Source organism: Oncorhynchus keta, chromosome 2, assembly GCF_023373465.1.
Source record: "Oncorhynchus keta strain PuntledgeMale-10-30-2019 chromosome 2, Oket_V2, whole genome shotgun sequence".
NCBI lineage: Eukaryota > Metazoa > Chordata > Actinopteri > Salmoniformes > Salmonidae > Oncorhynchus > Oncorhynchus keta.
In genome coordinates this window covers 56,274,160-56,289,092 of record NC_068422.1, presented here as the reverse complement: position 1 = coordinate 56,289,092, position 14,933 = coordinate 56,274,160, and positions in this window count along the sequence as shown.

The following is a 14,933-nucleotide window of genomic DNA, read 5'->3' as shown; positions in this document are numbered from 1 at the left end:
GGAAGGAATTATACTTACCAAAAACAGCGTTTAGTTTTGCAGTCTGTGTCTTTTGGTTCTCAAACACGACACATTTCGGTTGAAATGTAGCCAAAAGTCAAGTGGATGCGCACCAAAACGTCGAACTTACATATTATATGTCGACTAAACTTGTCAAACTAAGTTCATAATCAAGCTTTAACATGTTATAAAGGTGTACAGCAATCGTGAGGACGAACAGAAACGCATGCATTGTATAATCGATCTTGGAAAAAAGACAGGACCGGAGCAGAGCGCGCATGAGAGTGACCTGTTTTTTCGCGTGACCGAAAGGTTTCGGCCCGCCAAAACTCTCGTGAGCGCGCAATTCTCACAATGAGAAGCCCCATTGAAAGCAGACATCGCGCTGAAGACAAAGAGACTGTTCCCAGACCTGTAAGTGCTTGGGAAGGGTGGAGGCGATGACGTCAAAGTTGGGCCAACTTTTCTGATGACAAGAGAGAGTTTGGGAGAATGACTGCCCTGAGAGTTCTGCTTTACATAAGGTGAATGCACCAATTTGTAAGTCGCTCTGGATAAGAGCGTCTGCTAAATGACTTAAATGTAATGTAATGCCTAGTATATGTCAGGAAGCTTAGCCCCAGTGATGTACTTGGCCGTATGCACTACCCTCTGCAGCGCCTTATGGTCGGATGCCAAGAGGTTGCCATACCAGGCGGTGATGCAACCGGTCAGGATGCATCACCGCTGCAAAGCTGTAGAACATTTTGAGGATCTGGAGAGATTGTTGTCCTGACACCGCACTTCCAGGTCTCTGACTTCCTCCCTATAGGCTGTCTCATCGTTGTCGATGAGACAATCCTGAGACAGCCTATTTGCAACATTTCTCATTAGAGTGTTAGCCAGATCAGCAAATCAAGATTTTAAAACTGAGCAATTCTTCCTAATTGACGCATTCCTGAATTAACTAGTAAGTTCAACTTTGGTTGTTCATCTAAACAACTGACGAGATCGCATTCTAGCTGTTGGTAGTGTCCAACTTTAGCTAGTTAGCTAGCTTGGCTAGAGGGCTGATGTCAAAAGCACACACTCGGCGTTGCATGCCCCAATAGTTACATTTAAATCTACTGAACTTTTAAAAATAATTTGTTTGATAAATAAAAGTTAACACTCACATTTCATGAAGTTGTTCTTTCTTCTTCTAGCTCAAAGGTGTTCTCCCAAAAAGGACACAGCCATGATGTCATCACTCTGCTTGTCAAATGACACAAATATTACCCTAATGAATGGAGATAATACATCAACAGGAAGGATTATTTTTTGTATTCTGTAAGCACCTAAAACAGATCCACAATCACTTTTTGAATGTGCAAATGCACATTCCACAGTTGTAAATGTTAGGGATTTCTGAACAGTTGCTCACAAATCATTCTACAGTTGTTCAAATTGTAGATTTATTTGTGAGCTATGTGGAGTGCTCATTATCCTCACCAGGGTCTTGACCTGACTGTAGTTTGGCGTTGTAACAGACGGCCACTGGTATGTTGGAGAAGTGTGCTCTTCACGGATGAATCCCGGTTTCAACTGATGGCAGACAGTGTGTATGGTGTTGTGGGCAAGTGGTTTGCTGTGGTTTGCTCTAATGCACTTGTCCTCTTGCTCAGTTGTGCACCGGGGGCCTCCCACTCCTCTTTCTATTCTGGTTAGAGCCAGTTTGCGCTGTTTTGTGAAGGGAGTACTACACAGCTTTGTACAAGATCTTCAGTTTCTTGCCAATTTCTCACATGGAATAGCCTTAATTTCTCAGAATAAGAATGGACTGATGGATTTCAGAAGAAAGGTCTTTGTTTCTGGCCATTTTGAGCCTGTAATCGAACCCACAAATGCTGATGCTCCAGATACTCAACTCGTCTAAAGAAGGACAGTTGTATTGCTCTTTAATCAAGACAACAGTTTTCAGCTATGCTAACATAATTGCAAAATGGTTTTCTAATGATCAATTAGCCTTTTAAAATGATAAACTTGGATTAGCTAGCACAACGTGCCATTGGAACACATGAGTGATGTGCGCTTCTGTAGATATTCCATAAACAATCTGCCGTTTCCAGCTACAATAGTCATTTACAACATTAACCATGTCTACACTGTATTTCTTATCAATTTTATGTTATTTTAATGGACAAATGTTTTTTCTAAGTGACCCCAAACTTTTGAACGATAGTTGTATTTAGACTCGGAAACTACGTTCATGAAATAGATAACTAACTAGTAACAGATGACATTCAAATTCTGACTCACTTAGATAACACCTTTGATGATACAGTGGCAGCAATACTAGATTACAGCATCTACAGAAAATACAGAAATGCCCATGGGGGGCGGTGTTGCGGTCTATATTCAGAACCACATTCCTGTAAAGTTTACAGAGGATTGCATGTGAAATATTGCTGGCTACAGGTTCATCTGCCTCACCTAAAGAACATGATTGTGGGGTGCTGCTATAGACAACCAAGTGATAACAGTCAGTATCTGGATAATATGTATGAAATGCTTGATAATGTATGTGTTTCCACTCAAGAAAAAGATTCAAATAGTAGTCATTGACTGCAACCTATTTCAGGTTAGCAGTCAACATACCAGGGTATATACAAACAGCACATTAATTAAATCCCCATGTATTAATCACATCTTTACTAATGCTGCAGAAATCTGCTTTAAATCAGTATCCAAATCCAATTGGATGTAGTGATCACAATACAGTAGCCATATCTAGAAAAACATTGGCTTCAGAAACTGTCAGACACCACTTCATTCATACTGCTAGCTTCTGTTTACCCTGGACAAGAGCTATAATACGTAAATAGATCTGATCCAGGGAGTTAGTGAGATGTGCTGATACCTGTCTGTGCACAAGCTCTTGTCCAGGGCATTGCTCTGGTCCAAGGTGTTGCTCTGGTCAAGGGTGTAGCTCAGATTCAGGGCGTGAGTGCACTGCGCATATACCCATCTGCACACTAGCTCTGGTCCAGAGCGTAGCTAATAGATAGCTCTCGTATGCACTGACTAGCTCTGGTCCAGGGTGTAGCTAGTAGCTAGCTATGGTCCACACTAGTTCTGGTCTAGATCTGGCACTTACTCTGGTTATTGCATAGGTAGCTAGTTGTAGTCCGCACTTGTTTGGGTCAAGGGCATAGCTCGTCGCTAACTAGCTCTGATCCACGACATAACTAGAAGGAGTAGCTTGTAGCGTAGCTTTTTCTTTGTAATTTCACCACCTGTGCTGTTAAATACACACACACGCACACACACACACACACACATAGAAATGCATGTACGTAAACTCTGGCCAAAAAAACACAAGCGTGCAAACGAAGACACACACACACACACAGCTATCAACACTCCCTGACTCAGCATATCAAGAGCCAGGCCAGAGATTTTCCTAAACAGTTATAGGAAAGAGGGGAAAAGTAACAAGGACAAAATAATGGTGTTTGTCTATATTCTTCTTCTTCAATGCAGAGTCCTACAGTATGAAGGACAAAATGTCCTAAATCAATGCACTGGATTAAAAACTATGTGCAAAAAGAGGGGAAAAAATTCTAGAACACCTTTACTCCACACACAGAGACTCAAAGAAATCTCTCCCTTGCCCTCCATTTGCTATATCTGACCATAACTCTATCCTCCAAGATTCCTGCTTACAACCAAAGACGAAAGCAGGAAGTACCAGTGAATCACTCAATACGGAAGTGGTCAGATGAAGCGGATACTACACTACAGGACTGTTTTGCTAGCACAGACTGGAACATCACATCAGTCACTGGCTTCATCAATAAGTGCATTGACGTCCCAACAGTGACCGTACGTACGTACAGTGGGGCAAAAAAGTATTTAGTCAGCCACCAATTGTGCAAGTTCTCCAACTTAAAAAGATGAGAGGCCTGTAATTTTCATCATAGGTACACTTCAACTATGACAGACAAAAATCCAGAAAATCATTGTATTTTTTTATGAATTTATTAGCAAATTATGGTGGAAAATAAGTATTTGGTCAATAACAAAAGTTTATCTCAATACCCTTTGTTGGCAATGACAGAGGTCAAACGTTTTCTGTAAGTCTTCACAAGGTTTTCAGACACTGTTGCTGGTATTTTGGCCCATTCCTCCATGCATATCTTCTCTAGAGCAGTGATGTTTTGGGGCTGTTGCTGGGTAACACGGACTTTCAACTCCCTCCAAAGATTTTCTATGGGGTTGAGATCTGAAGACTGGCTAGGCCACTCCAGGACCTTGAAATGCTTCTTACGAAGCCACTCCTTCGTTGCCCGGGCGGTGTGTTTGGGATCATTGTCATGCTGAAAGACCCAGCCACGTTTCATCTTCAATGCCCTTGCTGATTGGAAGGAAGTTTTCACTCACAATCTCACAATACATGGCCCCATTCATTCTTTCCTTTACACGGATCAGCCGTCCTGGTCCCTTTGCAGAAAAACAGTACCCAAAGCATTATGTTTCCACCCCCATGCTTCACAGCAGGTATGGTGTTCTTTGGATGCAACTCAGCATTCGTTGTCCTCCAAACACGACGAGTTGAGTTTTTACCAAAAAGTTATATTTTGGTTTCATCTGATCATTTGACATTCTCCCAATCTTCTTCTGGATCATCCAAATGCTCTCTAGCAAACTTCAGACGGGCCTGGACATGTACTGGCTTAAGCTGGGGGACACGTCTGGCACTGCAGGATTTGTGTCCCTGGCGGCGTAGTGTGTTACTGATGGCAGGCTTTGTTACTTTGGTCCCAGCTCTCTGCAGGTCATTCACTAGGTCCCCCCAGTGTGGTTCTGGGATCTTTATGAACATTTTGACCCCACGGGGTGAGATTTTGCGTGGAGCCCCAGATCGAGAGAGATTATCAGTGGTCTTGTATGTCTTCCATTTCCTAACAATTGCTCCCACAGTTGATTTCTTCAAACCAAGCTGCTTACCTGTTGTAGATTCAGTCTTCCCATCCTGGTGCAGGTCTACACTTTTGTTTGGTGTCTTTTGACAGCTCTTTGGTTTTGGCCATAGTGGAGTTTGGAGTGTGACTGTTTGAGGTTGTGGACAGGTGTCTTTTATACTGATAACAAGTTCAAACAGGTGTCATTAATACAGGTAGCGAGTGGAGGACAGAGGAGCCTCTTAAAGAAGAAGTTACAGGTCTGTGAGAGCCAGAAATCTTGCTTGTTTGTAGGTGACCAAATACTTATTTTCCACCATAATTTGCAAATAAATTCATTAAAAATCCTACAATGTGATTTTCTGGATTTTTTCCCCTCATTTTGTCTGTCATAGTTGAAGTGTACCTATGATGAAAATTACAGACCTCTCTGATCTTTTTAAGTGGGATAACTTGCACAATTGGTGGCTGACTAAATACTTTTTTGCCCCATTGTATTTTTAACAACAGACATATATCCCTCCCCTTCTTCAGATCAACCAGGTAGTGTGGTGCCAGGAGAACAACCTCTCTCAATGTGAGCAAGACAAAAGAGCTGATCGTGGACAATAGGAAAAGGAGTGCCGGACAGGCCCCATTAGCTTCGATTGGGCTGAAGTGGAGCTCGACGAGAGTTTCAAGTTACTTGTTGTCCACATCACCAACAAACTATCATCATCCAAACACACCAAGACACTTGTGAAGAGGGCACAACAGCACCTTTTCCCCCTCAGGAGACTGAAAAGATTTGTCAAGGGTCCCCAGATCTTCATAAAGTTCTACAGCTGCACCATCGAGAGCACCCTCACCGGTTGCATCATCGCCCGGTATGGCAACTCCTCGGCATCTGACCGTAAAGCGCTATAGAGGGTAGTACATATGGCCCTGTACATCACTGGGGCCAAGCCTCCTGACATCCAAGACCTATATACAGAACGGTGTCAGAGGAAGGCCGCAAAAATTGCAAAAATCCAGTCACCTAAGTCATAGACTGTTCTATCTGCTACTGCATGGCAAGCGGTACCTGAGTGCCAAGTCTAGGACCAAAATACTCTTTCAACTCCAAGTCATAAGACTGCTGAACAATTAATCAAATGCCCAGCCGGACTATTTACATTTTATTTTTTTATTTCACCTTTATTTAACCAGGTAGGCTAGTTGAGAACAAGTCCTCATTTACAACTGCGACCTGGCCAATATAAAGCATAGCAGTGTGAACAGACAGCAACACAGAGTTGCACATGGAGTAAACAATAAACAAGTCAATAACACAGTAGATTCTTTTTTTAAGAGTCTGTATACATTGTGTGCAAAAGGCATGAGGAGGTAGGCGAATAATTACAATTTAGCAGATTAACATTGGAGTGATAAATGATCAGATGGTCATGTGCAGGTAGAGATACTGGTGTGCAAAAGAGCAGAAAAGTAAATAAATAAAAACAGTATGGGGAAGAGGTAGGTAAACTGGGTGGGCTATTTACCGATGGACTATGTACAGCTGCAGCGATCGGTTAGCTGCTCAGATAGCAGATGTGTAAAGTTGGTGAGGGAGATAAAAGTATTTGACCCCCCCTTACCCTTTGTTTTTACAATGCTGCTACTCGCTGTTTATTATCTATGCATAGTCACTTTACAAATGACCTCGACAAACCCTGTACCCCCGCACATTGACTGATTACTGGTACAAGGCATATTGCCTTGTTTCTGTTATTGACTCATTACTGGTACTTCCTGCATATTGCCTTGTTACTGTTATGAAATGTTCTTGTTACTTTTATACTTTTTTTTATACTCACCCCCCCTGGTAAATTTAGTAAATCAAATCTAATCAAATTGTATTTGTCACATACATATGTTTATCAGATGTTATTGCGGGTGTAGCAAAATGCTTTTTTCTTGAACTGCATTGTTGATTAAGGGCTTGTGACTAAGCATTTCACAGTTGTATTCGTCTCATGTGACAAATACCATTTATTTGGATAGATTTGATTTTAACACATCCTGACCAGTGAGGATAATTCTAATCAGGGCCAGCCACAACCAAACAGAACCAACCTCGAAATCAAACATTTTATCAAACACAAATTTGAGCAAAACTCCAAACTCTGTAAAACTCATAATAAACCATAACACAGTGAGAGAATCTGTTTACTGTGATTTATTGAATTACCCAATTACTGACACATATGGCTGTGAATCTTCCTTCATTTGCTGATTAAATTATCACATTTCTGGCTTCTCCATGTTAAGCATTAGACCCATGATTGAGTCATTAATACAGCCACGTCTGCCTGACTCTCTCTCCTGCTAATTTACCTCTTCATCCCAAATCAGGCATATTAATAGGCTGCATTCAACATTACCGTTCATTCATCAATCTCGGCTGCTCACATTTGTTTTGCATCATAAGGACAGTGCCATCTAATGGGTCACCTTTTACATCCAACACCGTATGACAACAAACACAGAGTCAGCAAGTCCGTGCTTTCAACATACCAGCATCCTGGTGATATCATCATATTCTGTATTCTTCTCCCAAGAGTTACAGTATATGACATGTGTCCAAATGATAAAAGCTGCTACATCTACCTCTAGTCCTCTATCTCCACTATCTCGCTGTCTTCTCTCTCTCTGCCTCTCTCCTATGCATCCTCTCTAATTCAAGGGCATCCCTGTCCTATGCTATAACACTGAGTGAAGCATAGGGAGCAACATATTTTCAGCAGTTACATACACACACACACAAGGTCACCCAGCCCTCCACTAGATTTCTGCCAGTGTGGTAGACACCTAGGATAGGAAAGATAGATGCAGTGTTTCCCTACCATTTCTCCCACTGGTCTTACATCCACCCTTTCTCTCTTTCCCCTCCGGAGTCCATGCTGCAAGTGAGGGCATCCACAGAGGAGAGAAGGAGAAAAGGGGGGGAGGAGGAGGGGTGCTCAGCTGGGTCGATAGGATAGGCATACGATTCAAAGCCCTGCTCTGGTTATCCCTCCTTCTTCCTGTCGCCCTAAATGTTCCTGAGCCCAGAATGGGAATATAGGAGTATCGTCGTTAGCAGCAGCAGGAGCAGCCAGCGCAAAGTGCTATTAGGTAACCGACTCCTCTCTTCTCCTCTCCCACCGAGAGCCTTTTCTCGAATCATCAATGTTTACACTGTCCCGGATGTGCATCAGATGTACTATACGAGAGTAGAAAGACAGAAATCATTGTAGGATGGCTTGGCTGGGCTGAGAAGAGACCTCTCCAAAACATATCCCTCTTCAATTATTCATGGAGCAGATTGATCATGCTCGGGTTTTTCTCATCCTCTCTTTCTCATTATCCCTCTCCCTTTCCTATTTTCCTCCGCTCTCCCCTTTTCTCTAAACAAGATGGATGAAAGGAGACAGGGGGATCTGTTTCATCTCCAGAAGGGGGGGGTGTACACTCCATTAACCCTGACCTTCATGCCATCTTCATGCCTTCTACAAAACTGTGTGTGTGTGTTTGTCATATTTTATTGAACACAGAAGGCGTACCAAGCACGATGTATATTGTTGAAATATTATATGTTGTGTATAATATACCGGATCATTTATGTATTATTTCGGTTATTAATATGCCTTAGTGTACCTTAGTATATGGCTCCCACTTTTGCCCATTGCGCTGTGGCAAGTACAGAATAAATGGAGGAAGTTAGGCCTTGTGTAGTAGGAGTCCTAGCTAGACGCAGGAGCTGCAAATTCATTTGAAAATATAATTTCACATAATCTGTGATCTATATTAATCAGAGAATACTTTTGTTTGGTTATTTAAAGGAAGAAAAATCCTATTTTTTTTGCATCATATCCCTGGATCTCTGTGCTCTTTGCCTTTTGGGAACTTTGTAGACTGTATGCATCAGAAACAACTCCGCTTCAGCTTGGGCAGTGACTATGTCAGCAAGGTAAAGAAGTCACTACAATCAAGTCAAAATAATCCGTAAAGGATATTTAACGGAAGGAAGCGCCGCTTCGGACACATGCTGGATACAGTTCTAACTTTCTATTTCATTCGGAACGCAAGGACAGCTCAATGGAAAGACTTCAACTCCTAGAATTCACTTGCCAGAAAATACCAACCCTACTGTTATGATTGTTTACACTGAGCTGCACTGGAAACGCAATCATGGTTACATTAAGACAGCATGGAGCCTGCACGAGATATGGAATAATGTAACCATGATGGCGTTTCCAGTGCAGCTCAGGCTTTTTCTGCCATTGAAACTCTTGGGCGGCCACCAAAGCATTTTTTTGGGCGCCCAAATAAAGAAATGCTGATAATCCGCCGACAAAAACCATATTAACTCCATCAGAAAATATGCATAAAATGTCTGCAATACAGTAATCTCCCTAGCAGAAGGCGGTGCTGGTGTGCACACATCATCTATGGAAAAACAATGTTCAAGACGATACACAACATTTCTGTGTCACCAGAGGATTTTAGTTCCACAGATCAATTATTAGACTGTATTAGTGATTTAAATATTTGGATGGCTCAACTTCCTCCAGCTAAATCAAGACGAGCAAGATAAACCACAAGGTAAAAAACCTAGGTGTCATTTTAGATTCTGAACTCAATTTCAAATCACACATTATGAATGTGACCAAAATAGCTTTTTACCACCTCAGGAACATTGCCAAGGTGTGGCCGTTTCTTTCTCAGGCTGAAACAGAGAGTCATACATGCTTTTATTACAAGCAGGCTTGACTACTGTAATGCCTTCCTGTCTGGTCTATCCAAGGAAGCCATTGGTCAACTGCAAAAGTACAGAATGCTGCAGCATGGGTACTGACCAAAACCAGATGGAGAGCACACATTACTCTGGTTTTAATTGTGTACCCCAATACATATTAGACATGCTTTTGAGTTATGTTTACAGTAGGTCCCTCAGGTTCTCTGGCACTGGCCTTTTAACTATTCCAAAGCCTAGAACAAAAGGGCATGGAGAGACAGCCTTTAATTGCAATGTCCCCAGTCTCTGGAATAGCCTGCCAGATTACCTGAGGGAGGCCGAAACAGTGGACATATTTAAAAGAGGTTTTAAAACGCACCTTTATACTAGCTGGTAAATTCGCTCTGGCTATCTACTCCGATTTCAGACCACGGGTAAGATAGTCTAGCTAGCTACGTTTTCATATATTACACATTTCTAATGTTGACAAAGTATTTTCAGTTCAAGTTAGAGTTTACTGTTCGCTCGCTAGTTGTTGGACAAGTCTGAGAGCACTCACTTTGAGATACATCACTTCAGCAGACAATGCTGTTAGTAGGCCTACGTGCAGTAGACTTAGCTGGCTCTTGTTCATATTTTGACAGAGATACCAAGGGCAAAATCGTTTAATTCTTTACCTCTCAAAGCAAGAGGCCAAGATTGGAAGCTACGGTAAGGTGACCATGAATACATTTGTGAATATAATGTTTATATAAACTTCTACTTCATTCTAATAATTGCTTTATACAATGTAAGAATTTATTATGTTTGGAACATGAACTGTTAGTACTAGTGAGCCAGTCACTGAGACTCAGGATGAAGTTATTGAGGAGGAGGAGCAGGTTGAGGGAGCTCAGATTGGGCCAGAGAGACAGTGGTGAGCAATGAGTCTTCATTTAGGGACTTGATCAGCATAGATAATAAATCCAAAATATAATTTGTGACTATGTAAGTAGCTTATAAAGCCTTTAATATGTATTATTAGCAATTTATTCACTGTTTTCCTATTCTCACACTTCAAGTAATGTATTACTAGTTTTTTTTGGTGTAAAGTGGTGTAAAGTACTTAAATAAAGTTGTTTTGGGGGGTATATGTAATTTACTTTACTATTCATATTTTTGACTACTTTTGCATTTACTTCACTACATTCCAAAAAATAATAACGTACTTTTCACTCCATACAAAGTACTTGTTATATTTTTATGCTTAGTAGGACAGGAAAATGGTCAAATTCACATACTTATCAAGAGAACATAGATGCCGGCTTCCACCCCAGGCCGTAAGACTGCTGAACAGTTAATCAAATGGCTTCCCGGACTATTTGCATTGACCCGGTCATGATGTGACTGTCATTAAACAAAGTTTTCCCGTGGTGCCCCAGATACCTCAACAGTTAATTGTTACATAATTAATTTAATCAAGTAATAATTCAACCTAGTAGGTAATTATTCGCTAAAAAGCAGTCCTCATATTAATGAGTTACTGTTTTCCCAAATTAACTCAAGAATATATAAATATCCTACCAGTCATCAATAAATAATTTCCTCATATCAGTCTCATTTTGAACAGCGTACACTCCGCAAATCTGCACAAACCCGGGTCTCACTGATCATTCTGTACCACACACGTTTATTTAATTATTTATTTACTAACAAGCTAAATGATAGCATAAGATACACACACAGTATAGGTTATTGATTAGAAACATAATATGATGACAACGTGTCCCGAGCGGACCAACACATTAATGACATGTGTTTCACAAGATGGAGACTTAAATGAGAGAGAGCGAAAGCGTGGGAGAGAAAAAGAAACAACACTTGGATATGTTTGTAAACTACACTTAGTTTAGCCCTAATACCTTGCCCCGAACTGCCGCTCTTATGGGTAAGAATAAATACTAAATACACTTCTGTTGTTTTCAACCAAGATCTCATCGATCACTGCCTCATTGCATGCATCCATAATGGGTCAGCGGTCAAACGACCTCCACTCATCACTGTCAAACGCCCCCTGAAACACTTCAGCGTGCAGTCCTTTCAAATTGACCTGGCCCGGGTATCCTGGAAGGATATTGACCTCATCCAGTCAGTAGAGGATGCTTGTTTTTTTTTTAAATGCCTTCCTCACCATCTTAAATAAGCATGCCCCATTCAATAAATGTAGAACCAGGAACAGATATAGCCCTTGGTTCTCTCCAGACCTGACTGACCTTTAACCAACACAAAAACATCCTATGGCGTTCTGCATTAGCATCGAACAGCCACATGATTTGCAACTTTTCAGGAAAGTCAGAAACCAATATACACAGGCAGTTAGAAAAGCCAAGCCTAGCTTTTTCAAGCAGAAATTTGCTTCCTGCAACACAAACTCAAAAAAGTTAATGGACACTGTAAAGTCCATTGAGAATAAGAACACCTCCTCCCAACTGTCCACTGCACTGAGGATAGGAAACTCGCCACCGATAAATCCACTAGAATTGAGAATTTCAATAAGCATTTTTATACGGCTGGCCATGCTTTCCACCTGGCTACCCCTACCCCGGTCAACAGCACTGCGCCCCATTTCTGCGTTTCCCAAATCCAGTCAGCTGATGTTCTGAAAGCGCTGCAAAATCTGGACCCCCACAAATCAGCCGGGCTAGACAATCTGAACCCTTTCTTTCTAAAACTATTTACTGAAATTGTTGCAACCCCTATTACTAGTCTGTTCAACCTCTCTTTAGTGTTGTCTGAGATTCCCAAAGATTGGAAAGAAGCTGCGGTCATCCCTCTCTTCAAAGGGGGGACACTCTAGACCCAAACTGCTGCAGACCTATATCTATCCAACCCTGCCTTTCTAAAGTCTTCGAAAGCCAAGTCAACAAACAGACTACCGACTATTTTGAATCCCACCGCACCTTCTCCACTATGCAATCTGGTTTCAGAGCTGGTCATGGGTGCACCTCAGCCACGCTCAAGGTCCTAAACGATATCTTAACCGCCATCGAAAAGAAACAATACTTTGCAGCCGTTTTCATTGACCTGGCCAAGGCTTTCGACTCTGTCAATCACCACATCCTCTTCGGCAGACTCGATGGCCTTGGTTTCTCAAATGATTTCCTCGCCTGGTTCACCAACTACTTCTCTGATAGAGTTCAGTGTGTCAAATCAGAGGGCCTGTTGTCCGGGCCTCTGGCAGTCTCTATGGGTGTGCCACAGGGTTCAATTCTTGGGCCGACTCTTTTCTCTGTACATCAATGATGTTTCTCTTGCTGCTGGTGAGTCTCTGATCCACCTCTACGCAGACGACACCATTACGTATACTTCTGGCCCTTCTTTGGACACAACCTCCCAGACGGGCTTCAATGCTATACAATTCTCCTTCCGTGGCCTCCAACTGCTCTTAAATACAAGAAAAACTAAATGCATGTTTTTCAACCGATCGCTGCCTGCACCTGCCCGCCCGTCCAGCATCACAACTCTGGACGGTTCTGACTTAGTATATGTGGACAACTACAAATACCTAGGTGTCTGGTTAGACTGTAAACTCTCTTTCCAGACTCACATCAAACATCTCCAATCCAAAGTTAAATCTAGAATTGGCTTCCTATTTTGCAACAAAGCTCCTTCACTCATGCTGCCAAACATACCCTCGTTAAACTGACCATCCTACCGATCCTCAACTTCGTCGATGTCATTTACAAAATAGCCTCCAATACCCTACTCAATAAATTGGATACAGTCTATCACAGAGCCATCCGTTTTGTCACCAGTGCCCCATATACTACCCACCACTGCGACCTGTACACTCTCGTTTGCTGGCCCACGTTTCATACTTTTCGCCATACCCACTGGCTCCAGGTCATCTATACGACCCTGCTAGGTAAAGTCCCCCCTTATCTCAGCCCGCTGGTCACCATAGCAGCACCCACCTGAAGCAGGCACTCCAGCAGGTATATCTCTCTGGTCACCCCCAAAATCAATTCCTCCTTTGCCCGTCTCTCCTTCCAGTTCTCTGCAGCCAATGACTGGAACGAACTACAAAAATCTCTGAAACTGGAAACACTTATCTCCCTTATCTCCCTAGCTTTAAGCACCAGCTGTCAGAGCAGCTCACAGATTACTGCACCTGTACATAGCCCATCTATAATTTAGCCCAAACAACTCCCTCTTCTCCAACTGTATTTATTTATTTTGTTCCTTTGCACCCCATTATTTATATTTCTACTTTGCACATTCTTCCACTGCAAATCTACCATTCCAGTGTTTTACTTCGCCACCATGGCCTTTTTCTTTTGCCTTTTCCTCCCTTATATCACCTCATTTGCTCACATTGTATATATACTTATTTTTCTATTGTATTATTGACTGTATGCTTGTTTTACTCCATGTGTAACTCTGTGTTGTTGTATGTGTCGAACTGCTTTGCTTTATCTTGACCAGCTCGCAATTGTAAATGAGAACTTATTCTCAACTTGCCTACCTGGTTAAATAAAAGGTGAAGTAAATATAATAAAATAAATTAAAATAAGTAATGCATGTATTTACATGATGAGTGGAATCAGCATAAATGCACTATTTCACAATCAGTCTTATCTTTCGCTCTCCACAAAAACATACGTGTTAACATTTTGTACAGGCTAAATGGGAATTTAAAGGCATTTAATGTACCAAAGTATCACATTCTTCTGCAACAAATACATGTTTTGAGCAGATGTACCGAAACTGAAAGACGGAACGGTATCAATTTTGGGCTACACATGTACTTCATTGTCAAAATTCAAGTTGTCACTTTAATTAAAGACATAAAATTAGCCAAGACGCAATTTAACTTAAGTAGAAGTAGGTTTATGTGTTGACTGCTATCCCAACTTGTCTTTCAGAGATTATAAAGTAATCCATCTGAAATGTTATAAATCTGTTCATAACATAGCACAAAAATAAATAAAATTGTCATACATGCATTATTATTACCACTATTGTTGATAATATTATAATGATATAAATAATTGTTCATATTACTATATCACTTGATTATATATGATTCATAAGTTACTATACGCATCACAGAATGGTAAACTGGACTTTTTTCCCCACACCTTATTTCAACCAGTTTACCAGTTGTGTAAACCCTACCAAAAAGGACACTACTCTGTGACACTCATGAGCTATGCAGCTGTTCCTTTTGGTCTATCAATAAATAGATACGGGATACAAACATTGATTTTGATCATTAATATATGTATTCTCCT